This window comes from Gavialis gangeticus, unplaced genomic scaffold, assembly GCF_001723915.1.
Source record: "Gavialis gangeticus isolate Ggan-Ray unplaced genomic scaffold, GavGan_comp1, whole genome shotgun sequence".
NCBI classification, from domain to species: Eukaryota; Metazoa; Chordata; order Crocodylia; family Gavialidae; genus Gavialis; species Gavialis gangeticus.
The window spans coordinates 122,415,720-122,442,844 of NW_017729025.1; the positions used below are offsets into that span (position 1 = coordinate 122,415,720).

Below are 27,125 nucleotides of genomic sequence, written 5' to 3' on the forward strand. Positions count from 1 at the left end.
CTGGGGGATGGAGCTGGAGCCTGGGCCGGGTAGTGGAGCACTTTCCCAGAGCTGGCAGAGCCTGCACCAGCCCCCCCGCCCAAGCCTCCATCCCTACCTTGCCTCAACTCGGGAGGAGCCACTGCCTGCCCCAGTGAGGCTCCACTGGCTCCGGGACACTGCTCCACTCCTCTGCATCACCTCGGGGAGTGAGGAGGCATGTGGCATCAGGGCCGGGGAGCAGAGCAGTGTCCCAGAGCTGGTGGAGCTTCACTCAGGGCAGGCAGTGGCGCCTCCTTGAGGTGAGGAAAGGTAGGGATGGAGGCTGGGGCAGGGGGCTGGTGCAGGCTCTGCCAGCTCTGGGGAAGTGCTCGACTCCCTGGCACTGATGCGGGGGAGCAGAGCACTTCCCCGGAGCTGGGGAGCCTGCACTAGGCTCTGGCCCCAGCCTCTCCCGGTGTGTGGCTTTGAAAGGGCTGTGCGCAGCCACACTTTTAGTTGTGTGCGGCTGCGCACACATGTACCTTAGAGGGAACCTTGTCATCAACACTCCTATAGCCTGGGAGGTACCATCATAAGTAACACAACAGTGGAAAGGGATCTCGGAGTTGCAGTCAACTCCAAAAGGAACATGAGTCACCCATGTGATGTAATAAGTAAAGCTAACTGTACTCTTCCTTACATAAGTAGGTGCATCACAAACAGGTCTAGGGAGGTGATACTTCCCCTCTATGCAGCACTGGTCAGGCTGCAGCTGGAGTACTGCATCCAGTTTTGGGCACCACACTTCAAGAGGGGGATGTAGATAATCTGGAAAGGGTTCAGAGGAGGGTCACCTGTCTGTTTAAAAGCCTACAGAAAAAACCCTATGAAGACCAACTGAGGGACCTGAACCTCTTCAGCCTTCACAAGAGAAGGCTGAGAGGTGATCTTGTGCCTGTCTACAAAGTCATCAGGGGAGAACAGCAGGAAATAGGGGATATGATGTTTACCAGGGTGCCCATTGGGGTAACTAGAAACAATGGCCACAAACTGAGGGAGAGCAAATTTATATTGGACAACAGGAAACATTTTTTACAGTGAGGGTTGCCAAAATATGGAATGTGCTTCCAAGGGAGGTGGTGCTGTCTCCTTCCTTGGAGGTATTTAAGAGGAGATTGGACAAACATCTGGTGGGGTCTTCTAAAATAAATGAAATCTATGAAAAAAGCCCTGCATTCACTGGCTGCTGCAGCAGCAATTGGGGCTCCTGGGGGCTTCTGGCAAAGCCCCCCATGCAGCACAGGGTAGTGGCGGGGCAGCAGTGATCATCCAGTGACTGCAGGGCTTTTTTTTTTTTTAAAAGAGCCAGGAGCAGGGGGCCGGGTATCCATGGGGGAATCTGGGAGAGCAGGCAGGGGATGGGGGCTCATGGCACAGCCCCCCACACAGCATGGGGTAGTGGGGTGCAGCGGGGATAGTGGGGCTGGTGAATGTGGGTTTTTCCCCCCTATTTTTAAAGAGCTTGGACACAGGGGCAAGGAGAATGGGTGGGGGATGGGGGCTTGTGACAGAGCCCCCCACGCAGTGTAGAGGAATGGGGGACAGTGGGGAGTGCCCCCCCACACCTGGCAGCAGCTGGTGAATGTGGGGCTTTTTTTAAACGGCTGGGAGGCTGGGACTGGGTGGGGCAGCCATTGATGTGGTCGGGGGAGTGGGTGGGGGATGGGGCCTGTTTTATTTGGATATTCAGCTGATTCGACAGCAGCCAAATCTCCGAATCAGATTCAGCCAAATCGATTTGGGACAGTGATTTGAATCACCAAATCGAATCACTGTCCCCCGAATCGGCCAAATCTGAATCCAAAGTGAATACTAGTTGCTTTGCACAGGCCTAGTAGAAAGACTTTAACAATGGATTTGAAATAAAGTTGTATTAGGCTTAATGTGTATTTATTTTGCTGACCCACAAGATTATGGTGGGTATTTTGATTTTCCTAGACTAGCAATTTTGATATTCTGCCACTACCTGACTTTATCCCATTTATTTTTCTTATTCTTCATTTGTTCTTTTGCTTTACACTTTTTATTTCATTTAGTTGTTTATGTCTTTCTTTCCCTTTCTCTGACTTCCTTAACCATCACACGCTGCAAAGCCAGCACAAAACCTCTTTAACTGCATAGCGTTGCTTAGCAATGCCATGCAACTCTTGCTATCTCTTGCAGAGACAGAGTGGCTTAGTCTTTATACAAAGATTGCTACATCACTATTTCACTGTACATCCAACTTTCCCCTAATATTCATGGTAGGAGATGATATGGCCAGAGACCATACACAAGAGATTCCATTTTTATCCACTGAAACATAATTAGATCAAACCGTATCTTCTTATCAAAGCCCACCAAGACTTTGTGTTTTAAAGGTCAACAGCTTTTATTTCACATTTCAAAGATAAGCACCTTACATTGTGCTTAATATGTAGAGTGCTGTGACTGAAAGAAAAGAAACTTAAAAAGATTTTCTCCTTCTATTATATCATTCAAAACAGCCATTTGACAGTAAAATATGTCCACTTTAGTAGAATGAATCATAGAAGTTAAATAGAAATAGGTCACCTTACCCCTATCAGTGCAGAATTATTCACTGAAATATGTTTTTCTTTTGCTGTGTCCTGACTAGATATAAGAGTCTTAAAGGCTGGGCACTTAAATTTCTTACTCTGGGGTACTATTTTAAGCTCTAATACACTATCATTTGTTGGTATTATTATGATCATTGGTAATATGAGAGCTACAAGAGGACACAACAGAAAACAAGATCCCATTATACTAAACAGTGTACAACCACATGGTAGGAGACAACGCCTGCTTTGTAGTATTTGCAACCTACATAGATAAGACAAAGAGCGAGCAAGAAAGATAACCTGTTATTTCTAGTGTACAGATGGGGAAATGAGATACTGACATTTTCAGTGATTTGTCTAAGATCAGTCACTGAAAATAGTTGGCAGAGGTTGGAATTGAAAATCAAGAGGCCCCGAGTCCTAGTCCAGTGCATTAACTGAAAGGATGTCCATTGTCTTGATATGCCACCATTATACTTTTTTGTTTCCTAATCTATATCCATCCTGTTTTAATCTTCTGAACTTCATCACATTACTCTGAATCATGTCTCTTGTATCATGCTGATTATTTATGGCACTCAAATACTTGAAGATATTTACCTTGTCTCCCACTTATTTCAAAGCCTGTCTCTTCTTAGTCGAGTTGAATTTATAGAGTTCATGAATTGTTTCTCCTAGGTCAATGTTTTCAGCTTCTTACTCTTCTCTGAGTTTCTTCAGTGGTCTTTATTTGCTTGATACTGGGTTGTCAGAACTGTAGCATTTATGTAGCATCCATGTAAGGGCAGTCTTACCAGAATTAAGCAGAAAAGCACATTTGGCTTTATTTTTCCATGTGATCACAGCCTAGCCTGTAAAACATTTCCATATTGAACAGATCAGAAAAGCAAAGCTATGCTAAAATAGCACACCACAATTCCAAGCAGGTTAGTGGTATAAAAGTGGTGTGTCAATGTGTGGTGTTTATACAGACTTTTAAAAAAATCAGAAGAAGTGAGCAGTTTTTGACCACATACTTGAGAGAAGCTGTGTAATAGTTGAGAAACAGTGTGATGAGCTTTGTATGGCTATGTGTCCGTGGCTCTTTTCTTCCCAAAAATGTATAATGTCCCGTGATAAAATTATTGTTGTTCTTTATATAATGCAGGATTTCCCAAGGAGCCTAATATAGCCATTTTTTAATGAAATTTTATTCTGAATTCTTTTTGGCTTCTTTGAAAATCCCATACTTCCTGGTAATGGATTGATAATTAGGATCCTTATGGAAAGAAGGTAGGTGAGAAAGAGAAAGTGGAGGAGTGCACTTGTAGGGTGAGTGACTTGTACACAAAAGATGGCACCAGGTTTTTCCTGTCCTTGAATGATAGGAAAAATCTGGTGCCATCTTTCATGTACAAGTCACTCACCCTACAAGCGCATTCCCACACTTTTTAAGGCAAAGAGATCTAAAGCCAAAAGGATTAAATGCACTTCAGTGCAGAGGGCTTGCTGAGACCCAGTGTGTCACTGAGGCTTTGAGGTTTAACTGATTCATAGGGCCTGGAATGATGAGCATGTAACTGAGGTGAAGATCACCCTGTAAACACCTGAGTTCATCTCTTCTGTACTTAACATTGAAGATGGCAAATATTGCAGTGATGGGAATCACGGCAGTTTTGACATTAATGTGTGTTGTACAACTCTCTGTCAAATGAATAATGTTGACACTGCCAGAACCACAGACTGACTGATATCTGGGTGCCTGGGTGCTCCTTCAGAGGTCATAATCTCAAACATGATGTTTCTGGCAGTGGACATGATGTTCTGAGCGCAATCTTACAAATGTGTCAGTGTTTGGGACATAACTCTTTTATATGAGGTCATAACTCTTTATATAAAGTCAGGGTGCTTAAATCTCCAGTTCCCTTTTTTGGAGAATCACTGCACTATTTGCAATATATTTTCCTCAATTACTCACTATTTTAAAGCTAGCAAAAGAAGGTTTCTTCTTCCTTTAGCTTGCTAATTGAGGTTGTTTATATTCTTTGTTCCCAGGATGCTTTAATCATACTTTCATAGGTTATGGCTGGTTCTTACAGAATTGCTGGGAGATCAGAGCCAAATAGGAGCCTGCCTCATTTTTTGGTCCAGGTTATTATTTGGCCTTACAATAGCTGCTTTTGTAACTGTTCTTTCCTGTAACTAGGTCCCACCCCAGGGGTGGCCATATGCCCCTGGAACCACCCTCAGCTCTTGTCACTGTAACTTTCTTCCAGCAATCTCACCTTCACCCTTCCTGCCACACCTTGATGTAATTATTCTTTTAGGAAAAAGGGAGGCTGCCCCAGGGCTCCACAAGTGAGATCTCACCCTCATGAACATAGGTATCACTGCTTATCACCCTAAAGGCTAATTATGTGGCCTCCCCATCTCCCCTTATAGCCATGACCAACCCACACAGGTGTTACCAGCCATTGGGCGTTAAGCGCCATTGTCCAATCTGGTCAGTCTCTCATTCATGGGCCTTCAGCCCCAGTATGAAGCTCCAGTCCATGAAGACCGTTAAACCCAGAATGGTCTCTGCTACTATTGGAGGTTCCAGCCTGGTGCCTTTAACTGTCTCAGCCCTTTCGGGGCTCAGTCCTCTGTACCTCAAAATATCTCAACCTATCTTTGGCTTAGGCCTACATTCTCTGCTCTGCCTGGGCTCAGGCCTCATTATCTCCCACAGATTACACTCTTCCTGGGCTATGGGTCCCTGACCCTGGTTCTTGTCCCTCCCAGGCTATGGCTGTGGCTCTGCTCCATGGCACTGGCCCCAATCCCTCGGATCCTGGCCCCATTTTTAGGCCAAGTGAGACCTCCACTTCCCCTACAGTCTCAATCCCTATACTACTGGTCTTGCTTACTCAGCTCAGGTGTTAGTCAGGAGCCTTGCTACACCCTTTCTGCTCAGAAGATCTGCCCTCAATGGCCCCCAGGACTAAACTGTCTGCCCTGCTCAGGCCCTGAGCTTATACCCTGCAAGCCCATGCCCTTTTGGGTCATGTGGCTCCCTTGATTGCCTTCTGCCTTGCCTACAACCTGCTTCTCCTGCAGCCTGTCTTTCCTTAAAGTAGCAGGAGCACGAGGCTCCCTGCTACACTTCCATGCATAACTGTGGCTTGCAAAGGAGGTATGGAGGAAGCTGGATTATGGAACTGAAGCATGCAGCTGGTTTTACACTAGACCACAGAGTAAGCTAGCTATACTATATCCCCTTGCCTGTGGTCATAGAGATTTCCATCTGAGGTACTGGGCCTTTCCTCGAGTTACATCTGATGATGTATAAATCCACATTGCCTTCACAACGGCCCATAGCAAAATGCCACATTAACTCAATTCTTTGAGCCAGTTAACTGTGAAAGGGAACCAATAAAAATGGGAACTCCAAGTGTCATTTAATACTAGTAACTTTGAGGGCGACGTTGCCATTTTGCTTCCCAGCTTTACATGTTTACCTGAAGTTAATGCTTGAAGTGCAACCAGTTACAATGGTGACAGACTCAAGAAATTTTAATTTTAAAAGACACATCAGGTTACTGAAGAGTTCATATTTTTTTATTACTGTCTGAAGAAAACTCCTGCTGATTGGCTATTTGCTCCACTTTCCATCTCCTGGGGGAGAGCAGCCCAGTAGGGGCTGCTCAGGAGTTATGTATACTGTCTCTGTCTTCCACTCTTAGGAACTTATTTTCACATAAGGAAAGGGAGGAGAGAGCAGAAAAAAGCCCTAGTGTGCAGGGTAGTTCTGTTGCTTATGTCTCTTCCTCTCTTGTAAGCAAAGGGACAATTCATCTTTCCCTCTTTTCCTTCTTTCTCCCTGCAATAGTTTCATAGTTGGTAGGGTCAGAAGGGACTTAAGCAGATCATCAACTCCAACCCCCTGCCATGGGCAGGACAGGGTGCTGGGGTCAAATGACCCTAGGTGGCTGTCTAGCCTCCTTTTGAAGACCCTCAGGGTAGGGGTGAGCACCACTTCCCTTGGAAGTTGGTTCCAGCTCCTAGCCACCCTGACTGTGAAGTAGTGCCTCCTGATATCTAGCCTGAATCTACTGTCAGTCAAAATATGGCCGTTGTTCCTTGTTACCCCTGGTAACGCTCAGGGGAACAGGGACTCTCCAGTTGCTTGCTGATCCCCCTTGGTGAGTTTATAGATGGCCACCAGATCCCCTCTCAGCCTTCACTTGTGGAGGCTGAGCAAGTTCAGGTCCTGTAGCCTCTCCTCATAGGGCCTGCCTTGCTGTCCCCTGATCATGCGAGTGGCCCTCCTCTGGACCTTCTCGATGTTATCCACATCCCTCCTGAAGTGGGGTGTCCAGAACTGGGTGCAGTACTCCAACTGCAGCCTGACCAATGTCGCACAGAGGGGGAGGATCACCTCCTTGGGCCTCCTCGTGATGGATCTATAGATGTGCATGACAAGGTATGGTTAACCTTCCTGACTGCGTCCCCACATTGGCAGCCCATGTTCATCTTGGAATCAGTAGTGACACCAAGATCCTTTTCTGCCTCTGTGCTGATGAGAAGGGAGTTCCCCAGCCTGTAGGTATGGTGCTGGTTCTTCCTCCCCAGGTGCGACACCTTGCACTTGTCCATATTGAAACCCATCCTATTCTCATCTGCCCACCTCTGTAACCTGTCCAGATCCAGTTGTAGCCTGTTCCTCTCTTCTAGTGTGCTCACTTCTCCCCACATCTTAGTGTCATCTGCGAACTTGAACACCATGCTTTTCACCTTCTCATCCAAATTGCCAATGAAGATATTGATCACTGCGGTCCCTAGGACTGAGCTCTGGGGTACCCCACTGCCTACATCCCTCCAGGTCAAAAATGACCCATCCACCACCGCTCTCTGGGTGCAGCCCTCCAGCCAATTTGTGACCTATCTGACTGTGTAGGCATCGACACCACAGTTGCCTAATTTCTTAATAAGGATAGGGTGAGAGACAGTGTCAAAGGACTTCCTAAAGTCCAAAAAGACTATGTCCACAGTGACACCTGCGTCCAATGCTTTTGTGACCTGGTCCTAGAAGGCAACCAGGTTGGTCTGACAGGACCTGCTTCTAATGACCCCTTGTTGATTGCCCCTAAGCATAATCTCCCCTGCTGGCCTCTTGCAGATATGCTCCTGGATAATTTTCTCAAGGACCTTCCCCAGGACTGAAGTAAGACTAATGGGCCTATAGTTTCCTGGGTTCTCATTCCTCTCTTTTTTGAAAATGGGGACAACATTGGCCCATTTCAAGTCCTCTGGCACCTCACCAGAGCACCATGAGTGCTCGTAAAGCTGTGCCAGGGGTCCTCCAACGACCTCTGCCAATTCTCTCAGCACTCTGGGATGGAAAACATCAGGACCTGCTGATTTGAACACGTCTAATCCCTCCAGAAGTTCACTGACTAGGTCCTTGCTTACCCTAGGTCTTGCTGCGCCTCCCCTGGGTCCGTCCGGAATCCCAGTGGGGGGATGTCTGAAGTCCCCTCACCAGGTCATCACCTGTGGCCAGGACCAGGTCCAACAAGGCATTTCCCCTGGTAGGACTGTTCACTTCCTGGGTTAGGTGGAGGTCCTGTAACTCAGCTAGGAACCTACGTGAGTGGTCAGACCTGGCTGACTGCTCTCCGCAGCAGATGTCCGGGTAGTTTAAGTCACACATGATGACCACATCTCTTGACTTAACTGCCTCCGTGACCTGACCTGAGAATTCCCCATCCAGCTCTTCTCCCTGGTTAGGTGGCCTGTAGCAAACCCCGACCGTTGGGTCCCTTTCCCCCCGACCCCCTTGTATTCTGACCCAGAGCACCTCAGTCTGCCCTACCTCAGACCCAGTGCTGTTTGCTGAGGATGTGTATTGCTCTTTGATGTACAGTGCCACACCCCCACCTTTCCTCCCTGTTCTATCCTGCCTATACAGCCTATAGCCCTTGATGTTCACTGCCCAATCGTGCTTTGGATCCCACCAAGTTTCAGTGAGCCCCACTATGCCTGGGTTTGTGTTAGCTAGCAGGAGGGCAAGTTCCTCCTGCTTGTTTCCCATACTACAGGCATTAGTGTAGAGGCATTTAAGGTCTCCTGAGAGTGTATGTACCTCTCCACCAATCCCAGGACTGTCCAGGCCCCTGTCTCTTACCTGGGTATTTCTTGTGCTTGTCACCTGTCTTGGCTGGTCTGTTCTGGTGGGTGTCTCTAGGTTCTGTGTTCTGGGGCTCCCTTGGTTCTCTTCCTCCCCCTCCCCCGATGTGCCTAGTTTAAAGCCTGCCAGAGGAGATCAGCCAACCTAAAAGAGAACACATTCTTACCTTTGGGGGAGAGGTGAAGCCCATCCCACCCGAGCATGTCTCTTGTTTTGAAGTATGGGTCATGGTCCAGAAAGCCAAAGCCCACCATGAGACACCATTCCTGAAGCCACAAATTGATGTCCCAGATGCAGGTCTCATGGCATCTTCCACACCTGCTCACTAGAAGGCTGATGAGAAGACCACCTGTGCTCCTATCTCTTTCAGCTTGCCCCCCCAGAGCTTGGTAGTCCTTCATCAGGAGATCTGGATTGCTCCTGGCCGCATCATTAGTGCCCACATAGATTAGGACCATGGGGTAGTAATCAGCGGACTGGATGAGGGCTGGGATCATCTCCATCACGTTCTGAATCCACGCTCTGGGCAGACAGTAGACCTCGCATGTCAATATATGGTTAGTGGGTGAAAAATTACAATATGTTTATGATTTAGTAAATTAACTCTAATTAATTTGGAGATCACACAAAAGTAATGCCTTACCTTTAGTATGTCAGTCCAGTGTGGGATAAATTTATCCCTCAATAAAGTAAATAAATTACAGTCATGCACCTGTTATGTGTCTGTTCTGCTATTCTCAGTGCACTCAAGCTTCCCCATCACCTATAGCAGCCAGGTACTACAATAACACCTACTGTGGGCAGCCAATATGAGGGAGAGATAGTTGTGTGTTGACTCCTTATCATGGAGTACATATACTCTGGAAAAAATCCAGGGTAAATTACTTAAAGGCTAAGTACAGACAGTCAAAAAGCCTGAGGCTGCATTGATTCAATGTTTGCAGATTAGTCTTAGCTGCATAGATTGAACTGATAAGAAAGTGAATGGACATTCACTTTTGATTCTGGAAATGCAGCCACATTCTTACAGAGGCCCAGGCCAGAAGCTGGGTTGTGCTAGAGGACACCTGCCTACTCAGCTGGAGCAGACAGCTTGGGCCAAGGCTAGCCTGCCTACTCTGCGAGGTGGAGTTTGTGGGGGATGTGAGTTAACTTGGGATCCTGGGGACTGTGAGTTAACCTGAATGTAGAGTCATCCAAGAGAAGCAGAGTAGAGGCTGGAGGTAGAACTGTTGGGAAGTTTGAGGGAAATCAAACTTATGTGGGGTTTGGGGAGCAGGTTTTAGTTAGTGTTCAGAGTATAGTGAACTGATGGTTGGGGGACAAGGAGATATAAGGGTGATGACAGATCATCCACTTCCTTTAAAGCATTTGAGCACGGTATATAGTATCTTTAAAAATATCATATTTACTTTTGGATCTAGTCCCAGAAAATCTATTAGATGTCCAAATCAAGAGCCACTAAAATAATAATATCCTGACCTGTCTGCTGGACAGGCTGTCAAATGTTTGTGCCAAATTTCTCTCTTATTGTAGGCGTATGTGTGCACATCACTCTGTCCCTCTGCCCTATTGCCTTGCTTTGTTCTTGTGAACAGACATAGTATTGAAATGTACAAGCATCCTACTCTCCAAAGCACTCAGGGACATGACTGACTTCAGTGGGAGTTGAGGTTGCTCCGCACTTTTCTCTGTTTTTGAGAGCAAAAGGCTCCCTGCATATTTCTGTACTCTGCCTGCCCACAGGAATGGAGGAGGCAGGAAGAGAGAAAGAAAAAGCCATAGCTCACTTATAAACCAAGACAGAAACAAGAGCAATAATTTAGATCTCTGTTCACTTAAAAAAAGATTAGAAAATATTTTTCTTCTCAACTGTAAAAAAAAAAAAAAAATGAAAAAGAAAAAGAAAAAAAAAAAGGTTACATTTATTGTGGGAATATGTATTCAAAACCAAGTCCTAGAAAGTTCTTAGCACCCTCAATTCAAAATAAGTAAAAGTTGCGTCTTTCAGGATGTATACTTTTGTGATGGTTTCACTGCTTTTTTCATTAATTGCTTTTTTTGGGTAACCACAGGTTCCTATTGCCAAAGATAGCTGGACAGGCTTTCCAGAAAGTAAAGGTGGTTTTCCATTTGCATATATAATAAGATAGCAGTGCTACAAAATAACATAATACTAGAGCAGACCAGTTTTAGTGAGCAGAAAGTTAACCATTTCAGAGGATTCAAGTTATGTGAAAAGTCTAGAGAAGAAATTCTTAATTGGTTTCCATTATTCTTGCTTTAAAAACTCATTGATTATTAGATAAAATAACTCTTTTTCTCCTTACAAATAAGGACTTTTCTCAGTAGTTAGATTTATCAGTATTACAGTAAATGGACATTAACATATGTAATAATAAAAATGTGCTTCCTCCCCCTAACTTAAATGCCTGTACAAACTCTAACTTTTCCTGCAAACTTTTAAACAATGACCCATGTTACAAAACCCATACAATAAAACCATAATAGGAATCAGAATAACTAGGGCTGATCTGCATATTTTCTTTTCATTTGTAAAAAACCTCCGTAAACAAAAATATATTTCAATCCATGACATTTTGATAACTGTTTTATGATTAGAGGTATAAAGGACAAAATATTTTGGAACATACAAAAGAAAAAGGTTTGATTACTTCAAACTGAAAACTTTTTAACCAGTTCTAAGAATAATAGAAGACACTAACAAATCATGTAATAGAACTGATCCCTCTTAACATAATCCTAACCCTATGTTATTCAGTCCTTCCCTTTTCCTCTCCTTCCCTGATGCAATTACCCACAATGCCTTATCTCCTTGGGTAGCATAAAGTACATTAGGACACTTCAGAACAAATGAGGTAATATTCATGTAAGATAGTCTGTTGTTAAATATCCTTGCTTAAGATGGGATAATACATCCATCCTCACTCACACAAGCAACAAAGTATTTTCTGAGTTAACACTGAGACAACAGGAGAGAAAAATGGCAGCAGATTTCAATATGTTAGCAGCAGCGAGAATACTAACAGTTCTCTATTTTTGGGAGAAATAGAAGCCAATGTCTTCAGGCAGAGACATCTGTCTCGAATGATTTGCCAAGAAAAGCTGTAACTATGAGCTCTAGTAATGTTAATTAACATAGCTGCTATTGGAGGGAAGTGATCATTCTACAAAGTTAAAGAAAACAGTGCGCACGTAGATCTTGCCCACTTTACAATTATATTGGTGCAATATTCTTTGACATCCCCTGATGCAAAAATACTTTGTGTTTTTTCTCTTAGTCACAATAAATTTCTTTATAATTACCCCAATTTATTTATTTAGTCATTTACTTTTACATTTAGAACAAATGATGCTTTAAGGATTGTATTTTATCCATCCTATTTGTCTGTAGCTAACTGCCCAAAGATAATTGGTGCTGTCAGGCACACTTACAAGCTGCTGATGTAAACTTTCGTACTACAGCACCGTTGTTTGTTGTTCAGTCAGCTTTATCCAAGCCCATGTTGCCCTCCAGCCAACAATGATTCAGTACCTTAACACAACACAACTGTTGTACCAACTGTGCAAGTGAAGCAAGGAAACACTTCTTTTCTCTTATCTTAAATCGTCATACTCTTTACCCTATTTTCTTGTTTATTATAGAGGCTCTTCATTTTAAGATGATACCAAAGCACCTTATAAGAGCAGTCCCGTAGAGCCCAGCCAGTGAACAGGAAAAATGCATTAATCCCAAAACAAATTTATATTTACAATGTGTATAGCTGAATTTTTTCCCCTTATAGCATCTCGTTTTCAAATTCTTCTCTCTGCCTCACTTACTCTCACTTTCTGGTGCAGTACTTTAAATACAATATAAGTTAGGAACCAGAATTGGTCCAGTGAAGTACATTGGAACAGGATTTATTCTCACCCTCTCTCCTCCCCTCCCCGCCATATCTCTGTGTATAATCTACTTATCCACTTGGTCTGTCTTTCTCATGTTGCTCCTCATAATCCTCTAAATCTACATTAGCAGGTTAATTAGATATTAGTAACAAATGCTGTGACTTGGCTTCTTTATCCTCTTTTAGTTTTCTCAAGCACATTTCTGGATCAGAAAGAATATAACAGTAAAGACTGCAGATTACCAATTCTTTACTGAGAGTTTGTAAAGTTGAACAACCTGTGTTTGTTAAAAATAACAAGGGAAACATAATCTTTCCTTTTACTCTATTTTACAGCTTAAATACATACTTGTACTCTAAATTAAAAGAAAAGTCTCTGTAATGCTAAGAACTCTTTTAATTAGACAGCAGATACAAAAGCAAAAGCAAATTCCATATATCATAGTAAATTTTACAACTCTCTTGCATCAATCTGTTATTTGATGCTATATTTATCATTTAGCCTTTTTATACATTTTAATCCTCCAATCTGACACTCAGGAGACACAGGAATATAGGGTACTGCAGATATGCTATCTATAGTAAAATCCTGACCTCTGAAATCAATGGGAGTTTTATCACCGATTTCATTGGCGTTTCACTCTTAGAGATCAAATGTACATTTTGCTTCAGTCAAAGGTCTACAATTAAAAAAAAATACACAGTATTAATGATCTTTGTTTAAAATGAAGTAGAATATTAACTCAAAATCTTGTTCACATCATAAAGCTTTTTTCACTAAAACCTAAACACATTTTAGGTTTTACTGGGTGCATCTATACACGCGCTTTACTGCAGAGCTTACTAATTAGCTCAGCAGTAAAGTGTCACCAACTACACGTGCACCTGTATAAGGGTGCAGTTAATTAATTACTTCTGCTGTAGGATAGTACTGTCCAGGACAAGTGCTATTTTACAGTGCAGTAGTTACTTATGCTGAAACACCTGTATAGATGGTAACCAGGCCTGGCTGGGGCATGAGGGTGCGGTGGTGTGGCAGCTGCCTGCCAGCTAGCCCTGTACTCTACCATGGTTGTGACCTAGCCAGCCCCTCTGCATCACGTGGAGCTGGAGTAGAGCTGCTCTGGGCTGGCAGGCTGATCCCACAGACCCCTTGCCAGCTGGAGATGCTCTGACCTGACTCAACGTGCTGTAGTTCTGGGCGCATGTGTAAATACTGCACCTGGGAGCAATAAACTCCAGGGCAAACTACACCAGAGTTTATTGCTGTGTGCAAATTGCATGTGTAGATGCATCCAATGCAAATTAAAACTGTTACATCTTATTCTGGCAAAAGAACAATCTGTTTTATTTTGTGTATATAGCTAAAAAGTCCTGTTTTAAATAAAGTGTGCCTACAGATGTTTAGGGACCCACTCTTAACTCATGATGCTTTACATAAAGCACCATGAGCTAGAGTCTGTCCCCCTCCACCCGCTCAACAGGCATTTGTCTGTCGAGTTGGGGTGGTGGGGTGGCACTGGAGCCTGCCTGCACTGGTCCTGGCCAGCAGGTAGGGGCACTCCAGAAACCTCCAAGGGGACTGCTGAACTCCCCCTCTCTCCAACCCCTCCCCCCCACTTCTGGAGCTATCAGCAGGGAAGGGAGGAGAAGTGGCAGCACAGAGCTACTGGCTGCTTTGAAATATCAGAGCTGAGGGGGAGTGGGGCAGGGAGTCCCCCTAGCCTCATATCCCACCCCCCCAGCTACCCAGCTAGGGTTTTGGGGGGAACTGGGTTGAGTCTGCAAGGCAAGGGGGCTCCATTCCACTCAACCCCCTTCCTCTGCTCCAGCCATTCAAAGCAGTTGGCAGCTCCATGCTGCTGCTGTCAAGAGGCCTGAGGTGGTGGGGGGGAAGGGAGCCCCCCCTCACCTCACAAGCCCCACCGGATCCCCACAATATCCCAACTGGAGTAGCTTGGGGGGGGGGGCTGCGAGGCAGGGGGACTCCATTCTATCTCAACCCTCAGCTCTGGCCATTCACAGCAGCCAGCATCTCCATGCTGGCTACTCCTTTCCCTTCCATCTCCCTCCCCCACTGACAGCCCTGGGGGTGTAGCTGGGTTAGTACTCTCTGGCATGAGCACCAGCCCAACCTTGCTCCCATGTGAAAAATTAACTCTGGAGGAAACACAAGTTCCCTAAGTTATCCTGCTTTAGAGAGCCTTAATCTCTTGGCTAATTTGACCAGGGTTAATTTTTCACACAATTGGCCAATTTAAAAGCTTTCTGCAGCCATATACATGTATTACAACCCAAAGATTCCTTTATAGAGGAGGTTATATGGGTGTAGCCTCATTTGTATCTATATTGCTACAACTGGAAAAACTTCCCTGTATAGCAAATGTAACATTCCCTGGGGCAAATGTAACATTTGAAGTGCTCTAAGGGCATTTATACACGTACCTTTTCATTCTGTGATGCACTGGAGATCTGCTACTTCAGTGCAGACTTCATTAATTGAGTCTGCTTCACATGTGAGCTGACGAGCACTGTGCTGTGCCACAGGCAATTATATAAGCAATGAAATGCATGTCAATGCACAGAAAATGGCAGTGGTGCACTTTGGAACTAAAGCACCTGTGATGTGTTTTAGTTCAAACTGTGCCACTGCCATTTTCTCAGTGCTGATGTGAATTTCGCCGCTTATCCAACTGTAAGCGTTGCAGCACTGGGTGCTTTTCAAAGTGCCTAGCGCTGTGGCACTTGCATGTGTAAAAATGCCCTAAGTGCCTTTACAGCTGTCCAAAAGTGAAGGTACAGGTGTATGCAACCAATTAATCCCTTAAAAATGGCTGTTCCATTTTAAAAATATCCCTTGGAACTTGGGGGGTCTTAATTCAGTTATTTGGTCTGTTACAGATTTCCTATGTTATTACTTAGTTTCATGATATCTTACACCTCTATGTAAAATATATCCCTGGAAAGAACCAGGACCAGCTTTGAAGCACTTCACTGTGAAGCCTTTATTTTACCTTTGCGCTCAAGGCTTAATCTTACAACATGAGTGGAACTATACATATAAAAAAATAGTATAAACAATTCGTATGTTTAGTAGTAAAAAACCAATTCCTCCCTTTAAAAAACAAAATAGCTATCAAAATGAAAAGGAAGGAACAATCTTATAGTTAATTCACTGGCTTGGGACTTGGGAGACTTTGATTCAGTTCTTTTGTCTATTATAGACTTCCTGTGTTATGACCTAATCTCGAGGCACCTCATGCCCCTATGTATGCAATGAAGAAATAATGCTTCCATTTTCCGATCCTTGGTTTGTCTTATTTACGTTGATAGTCGACCTTTGTCTTTTATTGTGTGTATATCACCAGCACAATGGGGCCCTGATGAGTTAATAATATTAGAATAGAAAATTCTCTAGATTGTCATCTTATTGTTTGCTAAATTGTGAAAGCACATATTCTAACTAGAATATGCATTCTTAAACATGGATATGAATTTGTACACACATTTTTGTAAATTCACCATTTAGCAAATGAGGAAATAATGACAATGCATGAAATTCTTAACAAAAAGAAGGTGTATGGTTTGTTAGCTGTGGATTAAAAATAAAGGATGCCTAATGTACAGATATTAGATGGAATTTTGCATGTGCATAAGCATAATTAAATAACATTTGAATATCTTTTGATTATACAAAGAAATATAAGAGAGTGGGATTCCACAAGAGTATTCACATTTAGTTCATGCTATGAAAATCTTTTTCGTTAGGTCAATAAGCAGTATGTGTATGGTGTCAGATATCTGAGTAACACAGAAAATCATAGCTTGCCGAATCATTTGATTATTTCTAACTGAATAAGGGAGACCATAAATGTATTCAGATGTGGAACTATCCGGAGTCATTTTCTGATCATGTGAGTCTATCTCCTCCCTTTAAAATTGAATTGTCTTTTAAAATTCACGTGGCAAAAGTACATTTTTTTTTTGTAACTGCAGACTGTACTTCCCTTCTGAATGTTGATCTTATAATGCAGAAGTGTCACTAATTTTGAAAATAGGAAGAGAGACAAAAATAAATCAGACCTTTCTTTACCACAGAAAACTGTAGGGTGTGAAAATAAATTGGCTTGTTATTCCAAGAGGTTTAGTCACGACAGCAGAAAACTATATTTTCAGTGAAGAGTACAACTAATTTTTAAGAGCATCACTCTGTCACAAAGTGTAAACTGAGCACTTACTGCCATATCCTACCTCTTTGTGCAATGCCAGTGCAAACCACCTTGCGAACCGAAGGGAACAGAATCCTCACCAAATTGCTCTATTGCCACTGCTGCATTCACTAGGCCATAGTAAACTGCAAATTTGCTCTGCTCTTTTTATTGCAAGGATAATTTTATGACGCCATATAGCTTAACTTTTTTGCACCTACCCCTTAGAACTCTGTTTTGAGAGAGGGGCTGAGATGTGCATAGGATCTGAGTAAGCCATCTACACAGCCTAACTGCTCCATCTGGGTGCAAACAGAGTGTGTGGGGGGTGCTTCTTGGTGGTAGTTCTTGACTGAGCTGGAAGGTGGTATGAACATGCCTTTCAGCTCCACAGGACATCAGGCTTCCTTGTAACTAAGCTCTATGATAGTCGAGAGATTTTGACCCTTTTCCTCTGTTTTGCCCCTTTCCACAACAGAACAATGGTAACTCCATGCATTTAGGGTCCCTTGCTAACCTGGGTAATAGAGTATGGCTATGAAACCTTTGTCATGAATTAGCTGACATCAGCAGAGTATGCATCTGCTACTTTTTCTTCTTCTCGAGAGTGTTCTAGGAAAGGGGGTAGTGGAAAGTTGGAAAGTTCCTGCTGCCACAGCTGGAAGTCTGGAGGTAACAGCCTGAAAAATTGAGCCAGGCTTGGGAAGCAGCTCATTGGTAGCATAGGAGGCCAGCTGAATTAACAGAGAGGAGTGGCCTGCAAGCAGATCACATGGGATGTTGACACGTGTGGATGGCACGAGGAGTGGGTGCAATTTACCTTTATATTCCTGTGCTGCACTGCTCCAAGGCAATGAGTTGGGTTTACTTCTTGTACCTATTGAAGCTATTCTGTACCCTCCACTATATTTGAATTGTTACCAGATAGTATGCATGTAGTGATACCAATGCAAATGTGTTTATACAGGTACACATTATGCCCCTTTAGGAAGGCAAATAAGGTACCCCAGCACTAGGCACCCTTATAATGAATTAACTTCATCTTCACTAGTGATTGTACCAGTAAAGCTGTATCAGTTAAAAAGGAATATCCCATCCCAAAGGATTTCTACAAAACCTGGGCATTAAAGAGTTCTAATCCAAAATATGATTTTGGTAGCTCAGTGATGGCTAGATGCTCTAGGGTTTCATGCTTGGAGCACCTACAGTGCTTGCCTCCAAATTCATGGTTCAAAGACCCCACTGCCAGAGGTGGGGTAAGTGGGGCTGGTGTTCTGAAGCATGCCAGTCCCCTACATTGCATTTGACTGCACCTTGATGCACCTTATTTGACAAGTAAAAATCACTAGAAAACAAGTAGTTAACCTTCCGGTTACTTGTTACTTGGTCCTTTCTAACACTAGAAAAGTAATGCCCTTTCTAACGCAGGCTCCTAGTACTGGACTTCATTTTTCTTTTCTTTTCCAAATGATTAGTCAACAGCCTTTGAGAAGAGTTTTTATTAGTGTCCACAAGATATACGTTGCTTCTGAGCAGGGGAATTTTCAACCCTCTGAAAAAAATAGGAAAGTCCTAATTGCGAAAATAACTGCAGAAACAAAACAAAAAAGCCCTTAGCAACAGGAGAGCAGAGGGGTGTTCAGTTTTTTGTTTTTTTTTTCTTCTTCATTGGGTCTATTGATAAAAAGCTCAAAGGCTGCTTGTCAGTGACCTCAGTCCTTTTCATATGACCAGGGGGATGCAGGCGGGAAGCTAAAGCTTGCGTTTAGTCAGTGATCTGCGAATAACCCTTAGTCCCTCAATGACGTGAGAGAAGCCTCCAAAGGGAGACAGTGAGTCAGAGAGAAGGAAGCACAGCGATTGCTTGAACAACCATTAGCACGTCATTGGTAATCCCAGCGACACCTTTCACATCCGTGGCATTTGTCTCAATGCACTGTACTGAAGGTTGATACTATGTTTTATTTAAGGCTTTCTGCAGATGTGTGTGTTACTGAATTCTGACTGATTGCTTGTCTGTTATGTTTACTAACATCCTCAGGTTTTGCAAGAGAAAGTATAAGTGGAATTCCTGAGATGTCTGTATATCTTTACACTGAATGCGTAGGTTTCATACATTATTTAAATTACTGATAATAAAAATATATCTAGATTTATTTCATGGTCTATGCCTGCTATATCTTTATCTGTTTTTCAGACATCTAATGCAAAATTATTGGGGAATTATATCATTATACTGATGGTTAACACTCATTTGATATATTTTGTGTCTCAGCTGAGTATATCTGCTGCTTCTGTACACCTCTCTCACAAGCTGGGGCTAGGGAAGGATCTAGGTAGAAGTGGAAGGGAAGGAGAGACAGCAACAGCTTTGGAATAATGCTCTTTCCTTTATTCTAAACATTTCTTACTGAGTTGTTGGAGAAAGTGATTCCTTCTTCCTTGACACTCCCATTTTGCCATTACATGTTTTTGCTAGTTGTCTTCTTTCCAATCACCCCAAGAAAAAGAAAAGTTTATCCCTCCCCAGCATTAAAAAGTCTTTAGAAGTTTGGCACTGAGAGCATTGATATTATACTTACTTTATACAGGTCAGTTGTGCTGTAGTGCATCATGGAGGATGAAGTCTGACCCTCATGACTGGCCCATAGAGATGAATTAGCACGGTGCTCTTGAACTATTGCTTCTGAGAGGCATTGTGGCACTACTACAAATTTCAGTGGAAAATCAAGTTTTTCATTTTCTATCTTCCTGCTTTTGTTGAAGGTAGAAAAATTGTACCTTTACAAAAGAAGAAAAAAAATGAAAATGGCATATTTTTTAAAGAAAGTGAATAAGCATTTTATTACAAAGGGGGTTGAATACACAACCAGGAGTGCTTCTACTTACAGCTGCAGAGACTTGGAGAAAGAATGGCAATCCTTTAAAAATGACTGGAATTAACACTGTTGTACTGGTAACAACTTATTTTGGTAGCTGGAAATCAGCTGCTGTAAAGGAGAATAGTCCCCAAAGTGGAGGTCAGAAGGAGGAAGTGCTGTAGAAGCCAAGATAGCTGCAGCATATTACTCAGCAATCCCTCAGTGCTAAAGGAATCTTCCAGTGGTCATCCTGGCTGCTTGTATTGGTATAGTGTGCCAGAAATCTGTCACAGCGTATAGGAGAATAGGATCATCTTTGCGGATGTGTGATAAAGACAGGGACATGCTTTCACCAGTCTTAAGGAACTGTGAATTGTTTACTCAGAAAGATCTATCATTTGTTCTCAATACATCTTGTTAAAAATTGAATTGCCATTCTAGTCTTTGAAGAGTTACATGTGTAACTGTCGCTTCTTTATCGATGGAACTCTTTGATATGTATGAGACAGAGTTTGACATTTGTGATTCATTTCTTCTCTTTACTGGTAGTGTTAGAGAAGAACAAATGTGGGCATCATTGGAAAAACTGGACTTGAGCATGCTAACAGCAGGGATGAATGTGCCCCCATGAGGAGAAATGAATACAACAACTGATTAATTGACCATGTCACACAGTAAACATACCATTCCCAGTTGCTGCACCCTCAAAAAAAATTGTTCTGTTCTGCATAGGCTGCCTCCTAAACTGAAAACAGCATAGCTACGTCTGCAGTGCTATGGGATGGTAGGTTAATTAACTTTAGGGCCAGGGGCAGAGGAGGAGCTATTAATGGTCACGGCACTAGTTACCCTGCACACAATTCTGCGTAGGTGGGATACACTGCTTTCAGTTGAACAGGTAGACTGTGCAAAATAGAACAGCATGCTTGATGTAGCTGCTGCCAAGTGCAATAACTAAATCTCGTTGACATGACCATTGTCATATTTAGTCTGGCTTCTTCTACACAGTGGGAACATCTATATATGCATTTGATCCAAAATCAGTTTACCTGCAAGTGAACTTGTGATTAAGCACTCCCAGGCAGGAGTCTACACCTGCAAAGATGTGACAGCAGATTTGCTACTCTTAGCACCAAACTGCTGCCACTTCCTGTGGCTCTGCAATGAGCCCCTGCTACCACCAGAGGGAAGCTCCAGGCTTTTGTTGTAGCTGCCAGCCCCATTCTTTGCTTCCTGGCTTGCCACTTCCCTGGCCAAGAGCAACACACAAGCAGCACATGACAGGAGCACAGGAGAAGCACACAACAGCTCTCTCCTCACCACCTCTGCCTCCCCACACGATGACTGCTCCAGCTCCTGTTTCTGGCAGCAATGACCAGTGCCCTGGGCTCCTGCTGGCCACCACACTGGCCCTGCTGGCCTGCCATGCTGACTACTGGTCATCTGGGCCCTCCTGGCTTCCCCATGCACAGTAATCACCTGTCCAACTGCAGCACACCATCCCAGGGCCACTGCTGCCACACAACTACCACCTCAACCCTGTCCAGCTGGCTAGACCCCGGCAGGGACACCAACAACATGCTGCTGGATGCCACAACCAGGGCTGCTCGTGCCATCCTGGGCCTCCAGTCCCGCCATCTCTGGGCCCACCAGGTCAGCCAAAACTGGTGGTTGCACACTGTCCAACAGACCTGGGATGACGAGCAGCATCATCTGTGGTAACAGCAACAGCAATGCCCCCCACACCTACCCCACCAAGGCACCAGGCAAACCACATGCTAGGCCTGTGCGAATATGGAAGTATTCAGTTAGGATTTAGATTCGGCCAATTCGGATTATAGTGATTTGGTTTGGAGATTTGGATAACTGTTCTGAATCAATTCAGCTGAATCAGCTTCGGAAGATTTGGTGCTGATTCAGAGAGATTCGGTGATTCGGATTTGCCGAGGAGAGGCAGGCACAGCCTGGCATCTGCAGGTTCTCCCACAGGTCCTCCAGTTGTGCCAGCCTCTCCCCGGGTTGGGCGAACTGTGGGAGAAGCCCCCATGCTTGGCTGCATACCCTGCCCGGCCCCAGCCTAGTCCTGGCACTTAAAAAAAAAAAAAAAAAATGCTGGCTGCAGGAGCAGTGACTGGGACCTCTAGGTGGTTGTGGTGGAGCCCCCCCCACACAGTGCATGGCAGTTGGGGGCAGCAGGAATTTCCCCCTCTGCTTGGCACTCATGTGGCAGCTGCCCCATGGCAGAGGTACAGCACAACTTGGCAGGGCACTATGCATTGTCTGGGAGCTGGTACCACTGGGGTTGAGCACTGCTGGAGCCGCCCCAGCTCCCAGGTGAATCAAACCAGGGGCTGAGGAGTTGAACAGGGAGCTGGGGAAATGTTCAGGTCCCTGAACATTCCCCCAGTTCCTGGTTCAATTCCCCAGCTCCCCAATCTCTTCCCCCAGCTCTTTGATCACTTCCCCCAGCTCCTCCTGGGCAGCACAGGTCCCCATATGATGCAGGGTGACAGAATTGTGCCACTGCCAGCTGGTGATGGCAGTGGCTCTGAGCTATTTCTCCAGCTGGCAGTGGCAGTCTGCTGAAACTCTGAGTGTAGATCCGGGGGAATGATCAGAGAGCTAGGGAATTGAATTGGGACCTCTGGCTGACAGGTGGAGCTGCTCCAGCTCCCAGCCAGCGCACAGCGCTCTGCCAAGCCACGCTGTACTTGCTGGGTGGGTACCAGGTCGTGGGGTGGGGTGATCCCCGCTGCTCCCCACTGCCCTGCACTGCACAAATCAGGCTAAATCGCCTCTGAATTGAATCAGCTACAGAAATTTTGCACAGCTGTACCACACACCCACCACTGGGGGCTGACCACCTACTGCACTCCCCGCTGTAGCCTGCCTGGACCTCTGCCCACCAACCCGCCACCCCCTCACCTACTGCCTGCACCATGCCCACTGCAGATACATTTTAGGAGAACAGTTTTTATTCCCTTCACATCAAACAGACTCCTTCTCCCTCCCCAACGGAGATACCCCCTCCCCGCCACCAACAGAGTCCCCCTACCACTCAAGCCACCCACCAACAATAAAACACCCTCCTCCCTGTGCAGACTATTTACAAAATGTTTTGTGTGCCATCCTGGCATGGGGGGGAGGTGGGGGCGCCTAGGGGGTAGAGCCCAGGGACAGGCAACCAGTACCCTGGCCTCTTGCTGTTCCCCCACAGGTGCGCCTGCCAGAGTGAGCCCAGTGGGTGGATGGCTTGCCCAGGGGTGATGGCATGGGCAGCCCTCCCCTCTGGCAGTTGGTGTCCAGGGCGAGAAGGGCTGGCATGAGGTCCTGGCCCCGCTGCAGGGAGCTCTGGCTCCATGCCTACATGGAACTGGAGTGAGTGTGAGGGGCCTTGGCGCAGGTGGGGTGGGCTGGGTGGTGGGGGACCAGGGGGTCCAGGGAAGGGGCTCTTGCCTGGTGAAGGCATTGCAGGACCTCTTCTCAGGCCCATGGGGCAGGTCTGCTACTGGGCGGCAGGCACGTGCTAGGAGGAATGCAGGGCTAGGATTGGGGGAAGTAGGTAGCATGAAGGTGGCTGCCAAAGCCAGAACAGTGTCCAGAACCTGGTAGTCATCATCCATGGCCTGCACTGTCCTGCCCTGCCCAGGATGCAGTCTGGTGCTGCAGGGCCTCCAGCTGATCACACTGTGCCTGAAAATCCCAGTCCACCTAGTCCCATGTGCCTTGTCCTTAATCCACCAGGCCCATGTGTCCATCAGCCAGTCCTCCAATGCCATCACCAGCTGATCCAGGAAGAGGGTGCGGTCCTGGGTCCACCTCTGGAGAAGCCAGCACATCCACAGGGCCCTGGCTGTGGGTGGTGGTGATCCTGAGGCCACATCCTGGCTGCCACCTGTGGCCTCTCTCCTGCGTGCAGCTGCAGGACTTGCAGAGACATGAGAAAGAAGCTGTTTGTGAGTGTTTGCAACATTTCTCAGATAAGATGCTCTGCATCGGGGCCTGTGCAATGCCTGGCCTCAGATAGGGGATCAGGCATACACAGCTGCCCAGAGACCATGGTAAGTTGGCCAGGCAGGGCTGGGCCCAGGCAGCTTCTGGCTGAGCCTCCCATCCCTGCTTGCTACCCAGGGCCAGGCAGGCAACTGGGTACTGGCTGCAGGCAGCCTGCCTCCTCTGTCCTGTTACCATGGTGGGACAGGGAAGGCTCCTGACAGCATCTGCTGCTGCAGCTTCAGACAATGCTACCTCATAGCTGGAGCAGAGGCTGCAGAACTGTTGAGGCAGGTGCTGGCCTGGGCTCCCTGAGCTGCTAGTAGCAGGTGCAGCCAGGGAGCTTGGTGGGATGGGATGCTGGATGCCTGAGGGGACCTCCCCAGTGGCATGTCACCATGGGTGCCAGGCTGGGGAGGGGGCTTGGTCAGGCCACCCATGCTGCTGTAGACAGCACAGCTGTGGCCTGGGTGCCAGAGCAGGATGATCTCTGTCAGTCGCTGCATAAAGGGAATGGACTTCCAGGCTCCTCCTGGCTGACGATTATGGTCAGTGATGGTGACCAACTGTGCCACACAGCCTTGACTTTAGGCAGCACTGCCACGCCAACTGGCTGTGCCTGTGCTTCTGCAACCAGCCTGGCATCTCCTTATACAAATAGACATTGGAGCGCCTGCCCTGCATGAACTGGCACTGCTTCTCCTTACCCCACAGCACCACAAGGTCACCAATCTCCTCCTGTGACCAGTTGGGGCCTTGGGTGGCAAACATGGGCATCAGCAAGGAAGAGACCATTGGGACTTCTGCTCCACCTCTCTGGGCCTCCACATAGCTATGCCTGTGCTTCCAGGCCTAGGCAGCTGCCTGTAGTGCCCAGAGCGAGGGCATGGCATGGGACTGGCAGCCGTGCAGTGAGGTAATGCCCCACCACACCTGCAAGCTCCAAGCAGGCTTCGGGGGGTGGGCTGTGGACAACTGAAGCTGGCCCAGGTTGCCAGGAGCTGCCTGCAGCTTGGTCTGGGTGGTGACACACATGGCAGGATCCTGCAGTGCCCTGCAGGCCTGGATGGCATGGGCCTTGCAGCCATGAGGCATTGTAGTGCCAGGAAGTGGCACTGGGTTGCAGATAGGCTGGTGTGGCTATCCTGTGGCCTGCCCAGGGAGACACAGGGACCTGGAGTTGCCTCAGGCTGCTTGCATATGTCCCAAGACTCAAAATACCCACAGGATTTTAAGGGCCTGAGGCTGGGGTTGCTGTAGAGCCAGCCCAGACCTGGGGCAGGAAAGGATCCCAGCCCAGGGCTAACCTCAGACTGACCCCCTAGAGCATGTCCCCACATTCAGGCATGTGTGCTTGCAGAAGCTCAAATAGGAGTGGCACAAATTTGAGATGGGGATTTTTGCCTCAGCGCACATGCCCAGACATGCACTTTGGTGTGAGGCAAGTTGTGCTGCTTGGGGCAAAATAACACCACCTGTGCTGACCCCAGCAGTATAAAAACCTGTCCTGTGGTAGCAGCTCAGGGCTACTTGCCTGCAGGAGATTTTGAGGCCTGGCCACTTGGTATCTGGGCAAGGCTCCCTCCAAGCTGCCTGCGTGCAAGGCTGTGCACACTTTAAAACCATGCCACGCACAAACTTATTAATGCCATGCATCCGCTCAGAGAGGAGCCGGGCTGTGGCTTCCCAGAGAGGAGCTGGGCAATGAACTGGGTGCGGAACGTGGCAGAGTCACTGGGGCTGGCACAGGACACTTTCCGGAGGTAAGCTCAGGCAGTGGCTCCTCTCCAAGGCTGTGTGCTCCTGGAGGCGAGGCAGGTACTGGGGCTGGGGCTGGGGTTGGGGGCTGGTGCCAGGGAGCTGTTCCACTTCCCAGCCCCAACGCCATGTGTCTCCTCACTCCCAAAGGCATGGGGAGGTGGAGACAGGGGCTGGGGGCTCATACAGGGTCCTCTGGCACTGGGAAACTGCTCCACTGCCCAGCCCTGATGCCACATGCCTCCTCACTCCCAGAGATGAGGTGGGGGCTGGGGCCAGGAAATTGTTCCACTCCCAAAAGCGATGCGGGGGACTGGAGCTGGGGGCTGACATGGGCTCTGCCAGCACCAGGAAACTGCTCTGCTCCCCAGACCTGATGCCATGTGTCTCCCTGCTCCTGGAGGCAAGGTGAGATGGGGGCTGGGGCTGGGGCCAGGAAACTGCTCCGCTCCCAGAGACAATGCAGGTGCTCGGGCTCAGGGCTTGAGTGGGTTCCACCAGCACTGGGAAACTGCTCCACTCCCCAGCCTCAACTCCATGTGCCTCCTCAGTCCCACCGGGGGCTAGGGGTGGTGCCAGTTTTTTAGCTATTTAGCCATTTTTTAGCCATTTAATGGTTTGTCTTTATTCTCACTAGTTTATGCATTTGAGTATTAAAGTATTAAACAGAAAAAGAAATTGCAAATGGTGTTTTTCTTAGAAGAATCCTAAGCTGTGTAATCTTGAGTTTGGGGTGCTAGTTACAGCTGTGTCTAAGGGCATAGGCAGACAAGGTGCTTTGGGTACTGTGGGGCAGACTGAAAAGGGGAGGCGGGACCAAAGTGGTGCATTCACGGACCAAAGCAGCATGCTCATGGACTGCTACACCTTAGAGGGAACATAGTATCTGGGGACACTACCCCTTGTGCCATCTGGACTGCTGAAGCAACCCTAACCTGGAGTGGCCCCTGCACCCTCTATCCACTGGAGCACTCTGGCAGTTGGGGCTGCTGCCTGGCTGTGGTATGGTACCATCTGCAGTAGCATCTGCCCCCTTAGACCTGTGGCCTCTTGGCTGCACACCTGTCAGACCCAGATGGGGAGCCCATGCTCTGCCATCTGGGCAGCTATTGCCCAGAAGATGTGCTCCTTGCAGTGGCCTGCTCTGAAATATCCAAGTGTGTCCTCTTGGCCCCAAATAGCCAAAAGGTCAGTCACCTTGTTTGCCCTCCAGCTGGATCCCCAGTGCTGGCCCTGGACAGGATCCGCTGCCCAGGTCTTGCTACTTGTCTCACCATCAGAGATCCTGGTGTTCCCTGTTTAAAAATTGCAAGTTTTCTGATAAGAAACCTGAATTCTGTCACTAAAATACCCAAAATAGTGTTTTTTCACTATTAAAATGAAATGCTGCTATATAGAGAGAGGTCAGTTGGCCAATGCTTTATTGATATACAGGCAGTCCTTGGACTTACGACACAATTAGTTCATGAAAACTGTGTCTTAAGTGGAAACATCATGACTTGGAACTGATTTTCCCATAGGAACAATGTTATAAATGTGGAATTGGTTCCTGAACCAAGGCCCAATATTTTATTTTCACCAAAAATAAACAAGAATTTTGTACTCAGTCAGTTACAGATGAGTAATATAGCTACATTAATGTATTTCTATTGTAAATAGTAATC

At 46.3% G+C, this 27,125-nt stretch overlaps 1 long non-coding RNA gene across 1 annotated transcript in view; it reads right to left on the minus strand.

Annotated features, from left to right (window-relative positions):
- Window positions 1-15,741: 15,741 nt before the first annotated feature.
- Window positions 15,742-27,125, minus strand: part of LOC109299031 — a 24,030-nt gene continuing 12,646 nt past the window's right edge. The window contains exons 2-3 of the long non-coding RNA XR_002097752.1: window positions 23,592-23,598; window positions 15,742-15,752 (exon numbers count right to left, since the gene is read on the minus strand). This is a non-coding gene — a long non-coding RNA (uncharacterized LOC109299031). The remainder of the gene's footprint in view (window positions 15,753-23,591; window positions 23,599-27,125) is intronic.